This window comes from Mus musculus, chromosome 5 (assembly GCF_000001635.26).
Source record: "Mus musculus strain C57BL/6J chromosome 5, GRCm38.p6 C57BL/6J".
Lineage (NCBI taxonomy): Eukaryota > Metazoa > Chordata > Mammalia > Rodentia > Muridae > Mus > Mus musculus.
Window position 1 is genome coordinate 64,135,551 of NC_000071.6, and position 12,980 is coordinate 64,148,530.

At 45.4% G+C, this 12,980-nt stretch overlaps 1 non-coding gene across 1 annotated transcript; it reads left to right on the top strand.

Moving 5' to 3' along the window:
• Nucleotides 1-8,697: 8,697 nt before the first annotated feature.
• Gm22559 lies at nucleotides 8,698-8,831 on the top strand. Its single transcript, XR_003956105.1, has one exon. It is a non-coding gene; the product is annotated as a small nucleolar RNA SNORA17 (small nucleolar RNA).
• The last annotated feature ends 4,149 nt before the right edge of the window (nucleotides 8,832-12,980 follow it).

A 12,980-nucleotide genomic window follows, 5' to 3' on the forward strand; every position in this document is an offset into this window, starting at 1 on the left:
ACAGACCCTGTGTGTCTGCAATCCCAGTGTCGCTGGGCAGAAACAGAGGGATCAGGGAGCTCTCAATGGTCAGCCAGTCTAGACAAGTAAGGTAGAGAGTGATTGAGGAAGACAGCTGATATCAACTATGGTAGTTTGAATGGTGGGTGGTTGGCCCCCATAGACTCATGTGTTTGAATGCTTGGCCCACAGGGAATAGAACTATTAGGAGGTGTGCCCTGTTTGAGTAGGTGTGGCCTTGTTGGAGGAAGTGTATCGATGTAGGAATGGGCTTTGAGGTCTCCTATGCCTAAGCTCCACCCAGTATAGAATCAGAGCCTCCTCCTGCTTACCTTTGAATCAAGATGTAGAGCTCTCTGCTACCCCAGCACCATGTCTGCCTGCAGGCTGCCATGATTCCCACCATGGTGATAATGGACTAAATCTCTGAAAGTATAAGCCACCCCCAATTAAATGTTTGCCTTTATTAAGAGTTGCCTTTGTCATGATGTCTTTTCACAGCAATGGAAACCCTAACTAAGAGAGCAACATCTGGTTTCTATGGACACACATGTACTTACACATACACATACACATACACATACATGCATGCAAATCACACAAACACACACAGAAAGAGACAGAGAGGGGAATGAGTCAACATGTCCAATGCCACGTGCCACACAATGGATACAATAGACAGACTTACACTGCAGGTAAGTTGAGCAAAGGAAGCTTCCTGTAGAGGGGTAGAGATAGCCAATGGACTGTCTCATACAGCCTTAGTAATTCACATCACCCTGATGGAGGGCTCCGTGCATTGAGTGACCTCCGTTGGGTTTCAGTTCTTCAAAGACGGTGATTTGTCACAGTCCTATGGTGTTTTGCTTTGTTTTGTATTTTTAAGATTTGCCCACTTTTAACTTATGTCCATGGGTGTTTTGCCTGCTTGTATATCCATGCACCACACCAGTGCATTGCCTGTGGAGGCCAGAAGAGGGCACTGGGCTCTTCCTGGAACTGGAGATACAGAGGGATGTCAGCTGGAGATCAACCCCAAGTGCCTAAGGCATCTCTCTGGCCTCCACGGCCTCCTGCATGTTTAGTGATTTCCTTTTAGCTTGATTACATAGGAATTCTAGGACAAACCTGGATGTTTTCCTTGTGATGATCAGCAGAGGAAAAGTGTGAACGAGGTGGAAGAGCCCAACAGAAAGCTTTGGTGAAGGCTTGGCTTGAGTGGTGACGTCACAGAAAGGTGAGTCCTTCCTTGGGAGGGTTTGTTCTCTGAAGTGTAACACAGGATTGTAACCACAGTTTTTGTTGGTAAGGCACCAAGAGGTTTAAGTAAAGATAGGTTTGTTCACTTTTGTACGTGTGTGTGTGTGTGTGTGTGTGTGTGTGTGTGTGTGATAGATGCATGTATGGGCACACATATATTGAGTGTCCTGACCTTGTAGATGAAGCTGACTTGCTAAACTCATGGACAACGTTTACATTTTATTTGGGGACAACCTTGGTTGTCCCCGTGATGAAAACTATTGAATATGACACTATTGAAATATCATGCACTTGCTCGCAAACGGGAGCACACTATACAATTCAGCCTGAAGCAGCTTTCACATCTCATTGCTAAGAGATCTATTCCAATTGTTTCCAATCTTTACCAATATAAATCAGTGAATGATGTGTGAAAGTCAGCTTTCCCTTTCCATTTTCACTGGAGACGAACTAAAATGGTAATATGATAAGTAATCTCAGTTGTCCACTTGATGAGCTCTAGTGTAACGGTGAATTAGTTAAACCACTTGGGCTCCAGGCTGGCCACACACGTGCATCTGCCCAAGAGCTCTCACAGTCAAAAATGAAAGACACATACACACACACACACACACACACACACACACACACACACACCAGTTACTTTTGATATGCCACCAGTTAATTTTGATATGCCTTGACTAGCTCAATGGTTGGGCACTTCTAAACCTCCCCACAGCTAGCACACATTTCCCACTGGTATTATTGGCTTAACACCTTCTAAATCTACATTTTATCTTTGATGCCCTGTTACCTTGTGCAGCTCCACCCCCATAGGGCCACATACCCTTTTTACCTACATTGCTAGATGGTTCTCTCCTGCAGCTTTTAAATCTGATCCCTCTCCCTCTGAGTCCTGGCCATTCTCTATCTCTCCCACTCTCCCTTGGTCCCCCGCCCCGTCTCCCTGTCCAGCCATTGGCTGTACTGCAATTCTTTATTATCAATCAAAGTCGGCTAGGGGCAGGGACCCTCAATCCAAAATAAGACAAAGTATTAGGACAAATTTGCAAGACTCTACAATCATCTAGAAAGGCTGGAACATTGACTCAGAGATTAGGAGCACTGGCTGGTCTTTCAGAGGACCCAGGTTTGGTTCCTAGTACCCTCATGGCAGCTCACAACTGGGGTGCTACACCCAGAGCGTCTGGATTTCACTTGCAATTCCACTACTAATGTGTGATGTGCGACACAGTTCTAGACATCTCAAAATGTCAGTGACTTGCTCTGTAATAGAAATGGGATAAAATTTGCTTTTGAAAATCATCCCTAAGGATATTTTTCAATTGCTTTGCCCATAAAGGATACTAGTCAGTACTTAAGGAGAAATTTGATTTGTCTGTGGAAATACATTACCTCTCATAGACCTCACATTAAGCTTTCTGGATAGCATATGGATATGCCCATTATTACTATTCTTGAACATATAGAAGTTTTCCTGAGATATTTATGTTCTTCCAGGACCTCCAGGAGCAATAGAAGAAAGGAAGTAGTAATTCCAGTGTAGCCTTGTAGTGGGAACGGTCTCACATCGCAACAAAAATTGTTGAAAAATTTTCAAAGTCTTCTGCAGCAAACTAGAGAAAAATATTTGTAACCTTATCACAGGCAAAGGCTTCTCATCCTAATGTAAAATAATACCATATATATATGTATATATATATATATATATACATATATATATATATATATATACACACACACACACACATATATGTGTGTGTGTGTGTGTGTGTGCGTGTGTAAAAATGATTTTTAAAAATCAATATGGGGATGGAGAGATGTCTCAGTGGTTAAGAGTACTGACTGCCCTTCTGACCTCTATGCACACTACACCAGGCATGGACATGGTACACGGACATACATGCAGGAAACATAACCATATATATAAAGTAAATAAACACAAAAATTAAATTGATAATGCAATAGAAAGAGAAGGAATTATAGTTCACAGAAGAGAAAATAAAAATGCTTTTAATATGTCTATATATTAATTAGGCCACTTAAGGGAGGAGGGATTTATTCTGCCTCACAGAGGGCATGGTCCACCATGATGTGGAGGACTTGGCACCTGGGGTGACACAAGCTTGGTGACAGCAACTTGTGACTGTGGCTTGTTCACATGCTGGCAGATCAGCAAAGAAAGCTGGGCCAGAATCGGGCCCTGAGCAATCACCTTTCAGGCCTGTTTCTAGCAGTGCCCCCTCAGACCATATGTCCCTAAACAATGCTATCACCTCAGAAATGGGTATTCAAACTCGTGAACCTGCAGGAACATGCCATATCCAATATATAGATCACTTATAGATAGATGCTCAAGAGAACTTCTTTTACCCATCTTAGTTTCCTGCACTATTTTAATTGCACACTAAAGTTCAACTATTTTAGTAGTTGTTGTTGTTAGGTCTTTTGTCTCTGTGTGTTTGTGCAAGATTGTGTATATGCATGTGTGTGTGAGCATGTAGAAGCCAGCGGACAATCATAACTGTTGATCTTCAAGTATCATCCACCATCCATCTTGTTTTTGTCTTTTTTTTTTTTGGCAACATTTTTTCTGTAACTCTGGCTGTCCTGTATATAGCTCTATAGACCACCAAACTGGCCTCGAACTCACAGAAACCCTCCTGCCTCCACCTTTTGAGCACCCAGATAAAAGGTGTGTGCCACCACCACTGCCCATCTTGGTTTTTTGTTTTGTCTCTTTCTTTTTCTCTTTTTCATCTACCTTAGTTTTCGACAAGTGTTTTAGTTTGGGTTTTACTGCTATGAATAGACACCATGACCAAGGTAACTCTTATAAGGACAACATTTAATTGGGGCTGGCTTACAGGTTCAGAGTGTCAGTCCCTTATCAAGGTAGGAGCATGGCAGTGTCCAGGCAGGCATGGTGCAGGAGGAGCTGAGAGTTCTACATCTTCATCTGAAGGCCACTAGAAAGGTCTCTCAAAGCCTACCCCCTTGGTGACACACTTTTTTCCAACAAGGCCACACATCCTCCTAGTGCCACTCTTTGGGCCAAGCATATACAAACCATCACAACAAGAGTTTCTTATTGGTCTGGAGCTTGTCAGGTGGCCTCGGGATCTGCCTGTTTCTCCCTACACAACTTCTGCTGAGGTTACAAGCATGGGACATTTTTTTATGTCGGTTTTGTAGAATTCTTTTCAGGTCTTTATGTTTGCAAGGCAGATACTCTACCAATTGGGTTATCACCCCCAGCTCTCTTTAAATCTTAGTATCTATTCTTGCATAATCAATGCAAAGTTATTATCTCTATCCTCCACCTAAACAAGGCTTGTATTGTTTTAATGTTTATCTTATGCAATATATTCAAAAGACTCACAGCTCAAAGGATACAGAAGGCATACAGCGAAATAGCTTTATCCTTGTACATAGTCCATGCATTAATAGAGCTATGTTCATCAGCTTCAAGGGCACACAGCAATCATTGGATGAATTCCTTTGTCTTGATTTGTTTTGTACAAATGGTAGAAGTCTTTACCCATTGTTCTCCACTGTGCTGTTTTACTATGCAATTGTGAAATCATGTTTCATGTCCCGACTTATTCCCTGAGAAGAAGTCATTGAGCAATCCCTGTTCACTGTTACAAACACACTAACATTCTGCAGTTGTTAATGGTGAGAAATCTGCCTCCAACCAAAAAAAGTTTTCTTTGCATCATAGCTCAAATCAATTCCCTTACTGAGGCCGAGGTTACTTCTCATTTGTGCTCTGTCAAATGGCAGCAGTGCAGACAGTAACCTTGCCCTGGATCTTTGCATGTCTCTGTGCGTCCCTGCACGATAATCTACTTCATTTTTAAAGTGCCACAATGTCTTGATTTTTGGAAGTGAATGTGTCTAGTCCCTGTCACGGGTTCTCCATTGCACACTTGCTGAAGCATGTAGTTTAGAGGCTGTTTTCATCTTGCTCTGAAAATGTCTGTAGTCGCCTGCATTCATTAATCCTACTTCGTTAGGAAGGAGCGTTGCGTGGATGTTGATTTCCCCTGGTACTGTGGCATTGCTATTTAATTGTGTTCAGAACTATTTGTATCTGACCAAAACTAAGATGCTAACCCCTTTATAGATTCTTCCTTTTGAGTGCTGTTTTCGAGTTTGTGTCTGTGTGTGTATGTGCGTGTATGCACACATGCACCTTGAGATATGTATGTGCTAAGGAGCACAGGCTCACAGCCTTCTGATACATCCGTGAAGATGGGGGAACATTCCTGGCGTGCCGCGTTCTTCCACCCAGTCAGAACCCTCCCTTATTTGCCAGAAGCAACGACTGTTTTGGAAAAGCAGTTTTACCTATTTCTGAACTCATACAAGTGAGGCTGGGTCACATGTGGGGCAGTGGACCGTGCTACCCGACAGAAAAACTGGTAAGGTTAAGTGAGCTCAGACCCTGTAAATCTCAGAGTTGAGTTCTCTATACTAATGAGATATCTAGGTAGGTCCTGTGTATTCAGTCTATGAGCGTCTCTTCCTGGGCATTCCTTCCTGCAAAAGATATTTAATCCCTTGGTTCATCCTGCGTACAGTGTATGCATTCACACCCGCCATCAAATAAAACCATTTGAAGAAGCAAGGACTGAATCACCCAAGGAGGTGGGAGGTGGGGGTGGGGGTGGGGAGACGAGGGGCTCCTGAAGAAGTCTTCTAGCCCCTCCATACTCTTGTCACTCACTTGGAATCGAACCGGGTTCTGCCCTGTCTCAGACTTGACTTTCCCCTTCCTGCCTGGTGCACGCATGCCCTGAAGGGAAGTGTGGACCAGAGACCCCCATTTGGGACTCGCAGATACTCCCAGCAGCACTTCGGTACACAGGAGACTGGGAACCACAGCAATCGTCCCGGATTCCACGGTTTCCCACTCCCAGAAAACACAAACTGAGGGCCCCCATGATGGACCTCATTCTGTCTCCCCTGAGCGGCTTGCTGGCTGCACTTCAGGCACCCCAGCAGCAAGGCAGGTCGCAGCCCTGCAGGCATGTACTCATGTGGGACTGTTTCTGGCCTGCTCTACTATTAGTATTTTGCAGTTTCATTGTGCCCATGTTAAATGATGGTCTGCATTTCTTCATCTCAGGCTATTTTCTCAGATTTCCTCAGCACTGTCTTCTATTTTTCTAATCTCTCTCTCTCTCTCTCTCTCTCTCTCTCTCTCTCTGATATTTTTCTTATTTTCGATTAATTTCAATGCAGTTTCATCTCTGTTGCTGGGATTAACACTCTGCCCAATGTAACTTAGGGGAGGAAAGAGCTTATTTCAGTTTATATAGCTCACAATCCATCATCACTGGGGGAAGTCAGGATAGAAACTCAACGGGAACTTGAAGCAGAAACCATGGAGGAACCTGCACATAAACAAATATATCTTTAATCCCAGCCCTCAGGAGGCAGAGGTAGATGAATCTCTGAGTTCAAGGCCAGCCTGGTCTACCTAGTGCATTCCAGGACAACCAGAGGTATGGTTGGCTTGCAGGCACAGGCTCAGCTTGCTTCTGTATCAGCTTAGGTCCATCTTCCCAGGGAAGGCTACCGCCTTCAGGCAGTGGGGTGAGCCATTCTGTACCAATTAACAATCAAGACAATCCCCAACAGACAGGCCTCATCTGGTCAAATTCATCTCAGGTTAGCCAGGCTGGTTAAATTGACAGTTAAATTGAAAGCTAATCAGGACAAATAATTTTAAAAAATCTTTCTAAATGTTCTTTTTCTCTCTTGCTTTTTTTTTTCTAAATCTTCCCCTTTCTTTTTTATTATGTTTCATTTCATCCTTATGGTTTCCACTGGTGCTGTGCCTCCCTCCCACCCCATGTTTCAGTATAATCAATCTTTAATGTTCTTTTTTTTTTCCTTACTGATATCTCTCTCATACAGTGTTTCTCCATGTTGCTGTGTGATGGGTGGTGAGTTGTTCCTAGTGTGTGTGAGTTTTCTTACACTTGTAAACATCTTTTGTGCCTTGCATCAAAGAAACACTGTTGCAAAGCGGTTTCTGTGTGCGCTTCCCCCAAATCCCAAGGATTTCGTTGTGTTATTGTTAGAATTGGTCTGTTTGCCTTTCAAAGACAATTGCTTTGCACAGCTACAATTCTAGTTATTAATTATAATTAAGTAACTTAAAATGTTTATGTGTGTGAGTATTCTGCCTGCATGTACGTAAGTGTTCCACATGTATGGAGTGGCCCATGAGGTCAGAATAGGGTGTCAGGTCCCCTGGAACTGGATTGGCAGATGGTTGTGAGTCACCACAAAGTGCTGAGAACTGACACTGGGTAAGTGCTCTTAGCTGCTGAGCCATCTCTCCAGACCTCATCTAATTATTAATTCTAAAACACAGTAAATATTTTTAAAAATAAAAATGTATGTTTAAATGCATGAAAACATAAATCACAATTGATATTCAGCAACATAATACTATCCCACAAGCTATAAAAATCCAACTTAAAATTCAGATGGGAGAATAAGAGATGAAGTAGGCCAAACACATGGATGAGAGGACACATGGGTAAGAGCAGGCAAGTAAGTGTTTAGAGGCAGGTTTCTGGGCTTTCGCCTTCTGCCTATCTTCTGAGCAGAGGCACTGTCCAAGGGTTTCTGTTGCTTTGAAGGGACACCATGACCATGGCAACTGTTATAAAAGAAAACATATCAGTGGAGGCTGGCTTACAGATTCAGAGGTTCAGTCTATTATCATCATGGTGAGAAGCATGGCAGCATTCAGGCCAGCATGATGCTGGATATGGAGCTGAGAGTTCCACATCTTGAGCCACAAGCAGCAGGAGCCTGTCTGTCACACTGCACATATCTTGAACATACATAACCTCAAAGCCAGCCTCCGCCGTGACACACTTCCTTCAACAAGGTCACACCTATTCAAACAAGGCCATCTCTCCTAACAGCGTGGCTTCCTATGGGCCAAGCACTCAAACACATAAAGCTATGAGGGCCATTCCTATTCAAATCACCACAGACATTAATGGAGCTGTTCCTGGATTATCTTTTCAAGGATAATCCAGGAACAGCTCCATCAATGTTTGTTTAGAAAAAGAGTAATGTCACCCTCCAGGCAATGGCAGATTACTTCGATGTTTAGGATAATGGATGGCTGTCTCCCTCTGCTTTGAAGGATGGGCAGGCTTACTCTAGGTCTGTTAGGATTTCCTAAGCTGGAGTTCCCCTGTGAAAAGCAGACCTCAGCCATTCCAAGGTGCACAGGAGACTTGAAAGCAGGAGTGATGAGCCTGAATGTGAAGCACACCTGCCTACTGGGCAGTGAGCAATAAAGCCCACTGCTCTAGGACTGCAAACTTATACACTATGAAAACCAATGGGGCAGTTCTTCAGGAAGATCAGAATCCATCTACTTTAAGATCCAGCTACACTTCTGCCCCTAGAGCCATTGCAGATATGGCTGCTATGTCACACGTACTTCAGTCAGTGGCAGAAAGGAAAAAAGGCCTATATCTACAGAAGCTGTTCTGACCTATGTGCATCTGAATGATTCGTAGCCTAACATTCCCCGAAAAAAAGTGAGCCTGAGACCACCACCAGTCTGGCCAGATGGCCTGGACAGGGAGCTAGCCTGAGATGACCACTACTCCAGTGCCAGCCCTGGACAGGCTCCCAGGACAGGAAGCAAGCCAGAGACTAAAAGGCAGGAGTGAGCCCAAGACAGATGGCCACTCAGGTGGGCCAGTAGAGGAGCAAGTCTGAAATGAGCACCAGACCAGCACCCCGGGGCACAGACAGGGAGCTTGCCTGAAATAAATACCAGTCTTACGCACCTCACGCCTTGGGAGGGAGGGAGGGAGGGAGGGAGGGAGTAAATCATGGTCAAGGTGAACCCTGCCTGGCACTGTAATGCATGAGTGGGACAGAGCACTCCTGAAATTACCCCAGAGTCCCAGGGGCCACTAACAGGAAGAAGTAAGTGGTGGAGAAATGGAAGAGAAAAAGAAAGAGAAGGATGTGGGTACAGTGAGGAGAGGCAGAACTGGAAACTCCAGGGTAATGAGAAACAGCCTGATGTGAGTAGTCTTCAGCCCCAGCGAACCAAAATTACAGACTCTTCACAATCAAAGCAGCAGTGGCCCTGATAAGAGTCTTTAATCTTCCCTCTGAAATTTCACAAGCCAGGCCTCCATCTTCTGCACTGTTCTCAACATTATCTTCCAAGCTCCTACACAACATCCCACAGAGCTCTTAACACCGAACGGTTCTTCTAGCCCAAAGTTCCAAAGTCCTTCCATAGTCCTCCCCAAAACATGGTCGGGTTGTTACAGGAATACCCCACTATGCTGGTACCAATTTTTCTTAGTCAGGGTTTCTATTCCTGCACAAACATCATGACCAAGAAGCAAGTTGGGGAAGAAAGGGTTTATTCAGCTTACATTTCCACATTGCTGTTCATCACCAAAGGAAGTCAAGACTGGAACTCAAGCAGGGCAGGAAGCAGGAGCTGATGCAGAGGCCATGGAGGAATGTTACTTACTGGCTTGCTTGATAGCACCAGGGACCATGGTGGGGTCCTGACCTGTGCTGACCCTTGGGGCCACATCTGTGTCTGTATCTCTGCAGCAGCAAGGGTCTGTTACCACCAAAGGCCAGGCAGATGTCCCTGGTCTGAGCTGCTATTGGGGGCATGTTGATATCTGTGGGCTGGGTAGAAGTGGCCCCATCCAGCACCAAGGCATTGTAGGAAAGCTGGCCCTAGAGGCATGAGAGCAGAAGAGCAGGAGAGCCAGTCACAATAACTGGGAGATCAGGTCCCACACATTGTCGGAGTTGTGGGTTAGCCAGCATGGGAGAGCTGGCCCTACCACTCATGCTCCTGTGGTAGCATCATGGATGAGAGAGAGAGAGAGAGAGAGAGAGAGAGAGAGAGAGATAACCCCTTCCCCCTTGTCCCTCATCACCTGTGGCAGGCAGGAGACCTGACCCTGCACCTCACCTGGCCCTAGATGTGGGGATTGTGGGTAAGCTGGTCTGGAGGTCATGAGTGTGAGAGAGCCGGCCCAGTTTCTTGTCTTCTGTGTGGTGTGTTGGCATGGGAGAGATCCCTTCTCCTCTCGTTTGTCCTTGCCAACAGAGGTGGGCGGGAGAGCTGACCCTGATGGGGCCATGAGTATGGGAGAGCTGTCCCTGCCCATTATATTCTGCGGCACTCAGGGAATCAGGCCCTGGTGCCTCATCTGGGCAGCACAGTGAAACTGACCCTGATGGTGGGGGAGCCGGCTCTGAGGGTGTGAGTGTGGAAGAGCTGGTCCTGCCTCTTGCCTGCCATGTTGCAGTGTCCTCCACCCTGGTCCCTTGCCACCTAGGGCAGGTGGAAGAGCTGGCCATGAGACAGGAGAGTTAGTCCTGCTCTTCACCTGCTTCGACACTCAAAAGAGCAGGCCCTGTACCTTGCCTGGGCATCACAGTAGAGCTGGCCCTGGATGTGGTGTTGCAGGTGAGCCAGCCCCAAGGGCATGAGCAAAGGAGAGCTTGCTCTGCCTCCTGTCTGCTGGGTGATGACGCAGTTGAGGGAGAGACTCCCTCCTGCCCTCCCCATCCAGACGGAAAAGCTGGCCCCAGGCCGTAAGAGTGGGAGCACTGGTCATGTCCCTCACTGCCTGCAGCATTCAGAAGAGCAGGCTCTGCATCTCGCCTGGGCAGCAGTGTAGAGCTGGCCCTGGTTGCTGAGGTTGCTGGTAAGCCAGTCCCAAGGACACGAGAGTATGAGAAGGCTCACCATCTCTGACACCTCTCAGGCCTGGATCCAGGGCTTTCAATTGGTCCACCCCAACATCTAACCCCCTCAGTGAACTGCTGGAATACATGTAGGGGCCGGTTCTACAGATCCAAATCTACAGGGTTTCCATGGCACAGGGCAACAGCAGGATATCTGAGAAGTCCCTGTGAGGATCCAGGATCTATAGAGTAGCAGAAGCCAGAGGCCTCATACCACACCAGTGAGTCACTGCAGTGAACATGTGCAAGCAAAGAAGTGTGAACAAAAGGAAACGCTGCGGGACCCACCGTGACACACTACAGCTTCCACATCGAGATTTGTTTTTCTCTGTAAAGGGAAAATTTTCATGGGTGGAGGGTGGTTACAAAGGTGGGGGGGGGAGATGAGTGGGATTGGGGTGCATGACGGGAAGTTCACAAAGAACCAATAAAAAGTTTGAAAACTCCTTTTTAGAAAATCCAGCTATACCACTCTTGGGCATATACTCAAAGAACACTTCATTCTATCCCAGACACTTGCTCAACCGTGTTCGTTCATAATAGCCAGAAACTGTTAACAACTTAGCTGTTCCTTAACAGATGAAAGGATATATATATATATATATATATATATATATATATATATATATATGGCTCATTTACACAATGGGATGTTACTCAGCTGTTAAAAAATGATATTTGCAGGGAAGTAAATGGAAATAGGAGATAGTTTCTGACCCAGAAAGAATATGATATATATACCCTTATATGTGGACATTTGCTGTTAAGTCAATGATAACCAAGTTACAATCCATAGAACCCCAGAGGTTAGCATTAGAGTAAGATATGAAGGAGGAACAGATATATCTTCCTAAGACTGGGAAATAGAATAGACAGTCATGGATGGATGGATGGATGGATGGATGAGCACTGGAACAGGAGGATCAAATGGGGAGATAAGAGGGGAGAAGAGGGAAGGAAGCTTTAATAAAATATATACTTATATGAAGGGATCCTAAATGAAATCATCAAATACTAGACAGAGCCCCAACTGGACATCTCTTGTTACTAAATGAAGCTTGAAGTCCCCTGATTGGGTTACACCTAATTGAGTAGCTGGCCAAAGGGTTCCCATGGGAACCCCCAAACAACCCAAGCTGTTGCCAAGACTATAGGTTGCCCTCCACAATATCTCTACAACTCAACATGGAGGCGCTGCGCTGGTGCCTACATAGAGTCTTCACCCCTACATGTTAACATCTATGGTTCAGGAAGGAAATTACCCTGCATGCTACCCAAGGAGAAGCATAAGCACCCACCCAGTCATGAACCCTTGAATCTACGATGATGTCCTGCTTGCAAGATATATACACTAATGTAATGGTGGCACCGAACTTGTGGGAGTAGCCAACAAATAACTGATTTGACTTAAGGTTCAACTTCACAAAATGGAACCCGTACATGATACTGCTTGGGTGACCAAGAACCTGATGATAGCCCAGAGACTCGGGATAAAACCAAGCACTACTGTTCTAAATGAATAAACAACAACAATAAAACCATAACAATATAATATGACTCCTAATGACATTTTGCTATCCTCATAGACCAGTGCTTTGCTCAACCATCAACAAAGAAGCTTTCTCCTGCTGCAGATGGGAGCAAATAAAGAGACCCACAGCCAGATGTGAGAAACCTTGGAACACTCAGCCCTAAAAGGGCTGCCTCCACCAGATCTCTCCCCTCAGGGCTCAAGGAATCCTGCAGAAGAGGAAACAGAATGAACGTAAGAGCCAAAGGGGATGGAGGACACCAAGAAAACAAGGCCTTCTAAATCAAGAGGATCAATGTACACATGAACCCAGAGACACCTGAGCTCACAGACCGAGGCAGCACACCCAGGGCTGCACCAGACAGGGTCCTAGTGCTGAAAGTAGGAGTGGACACATGCCCTC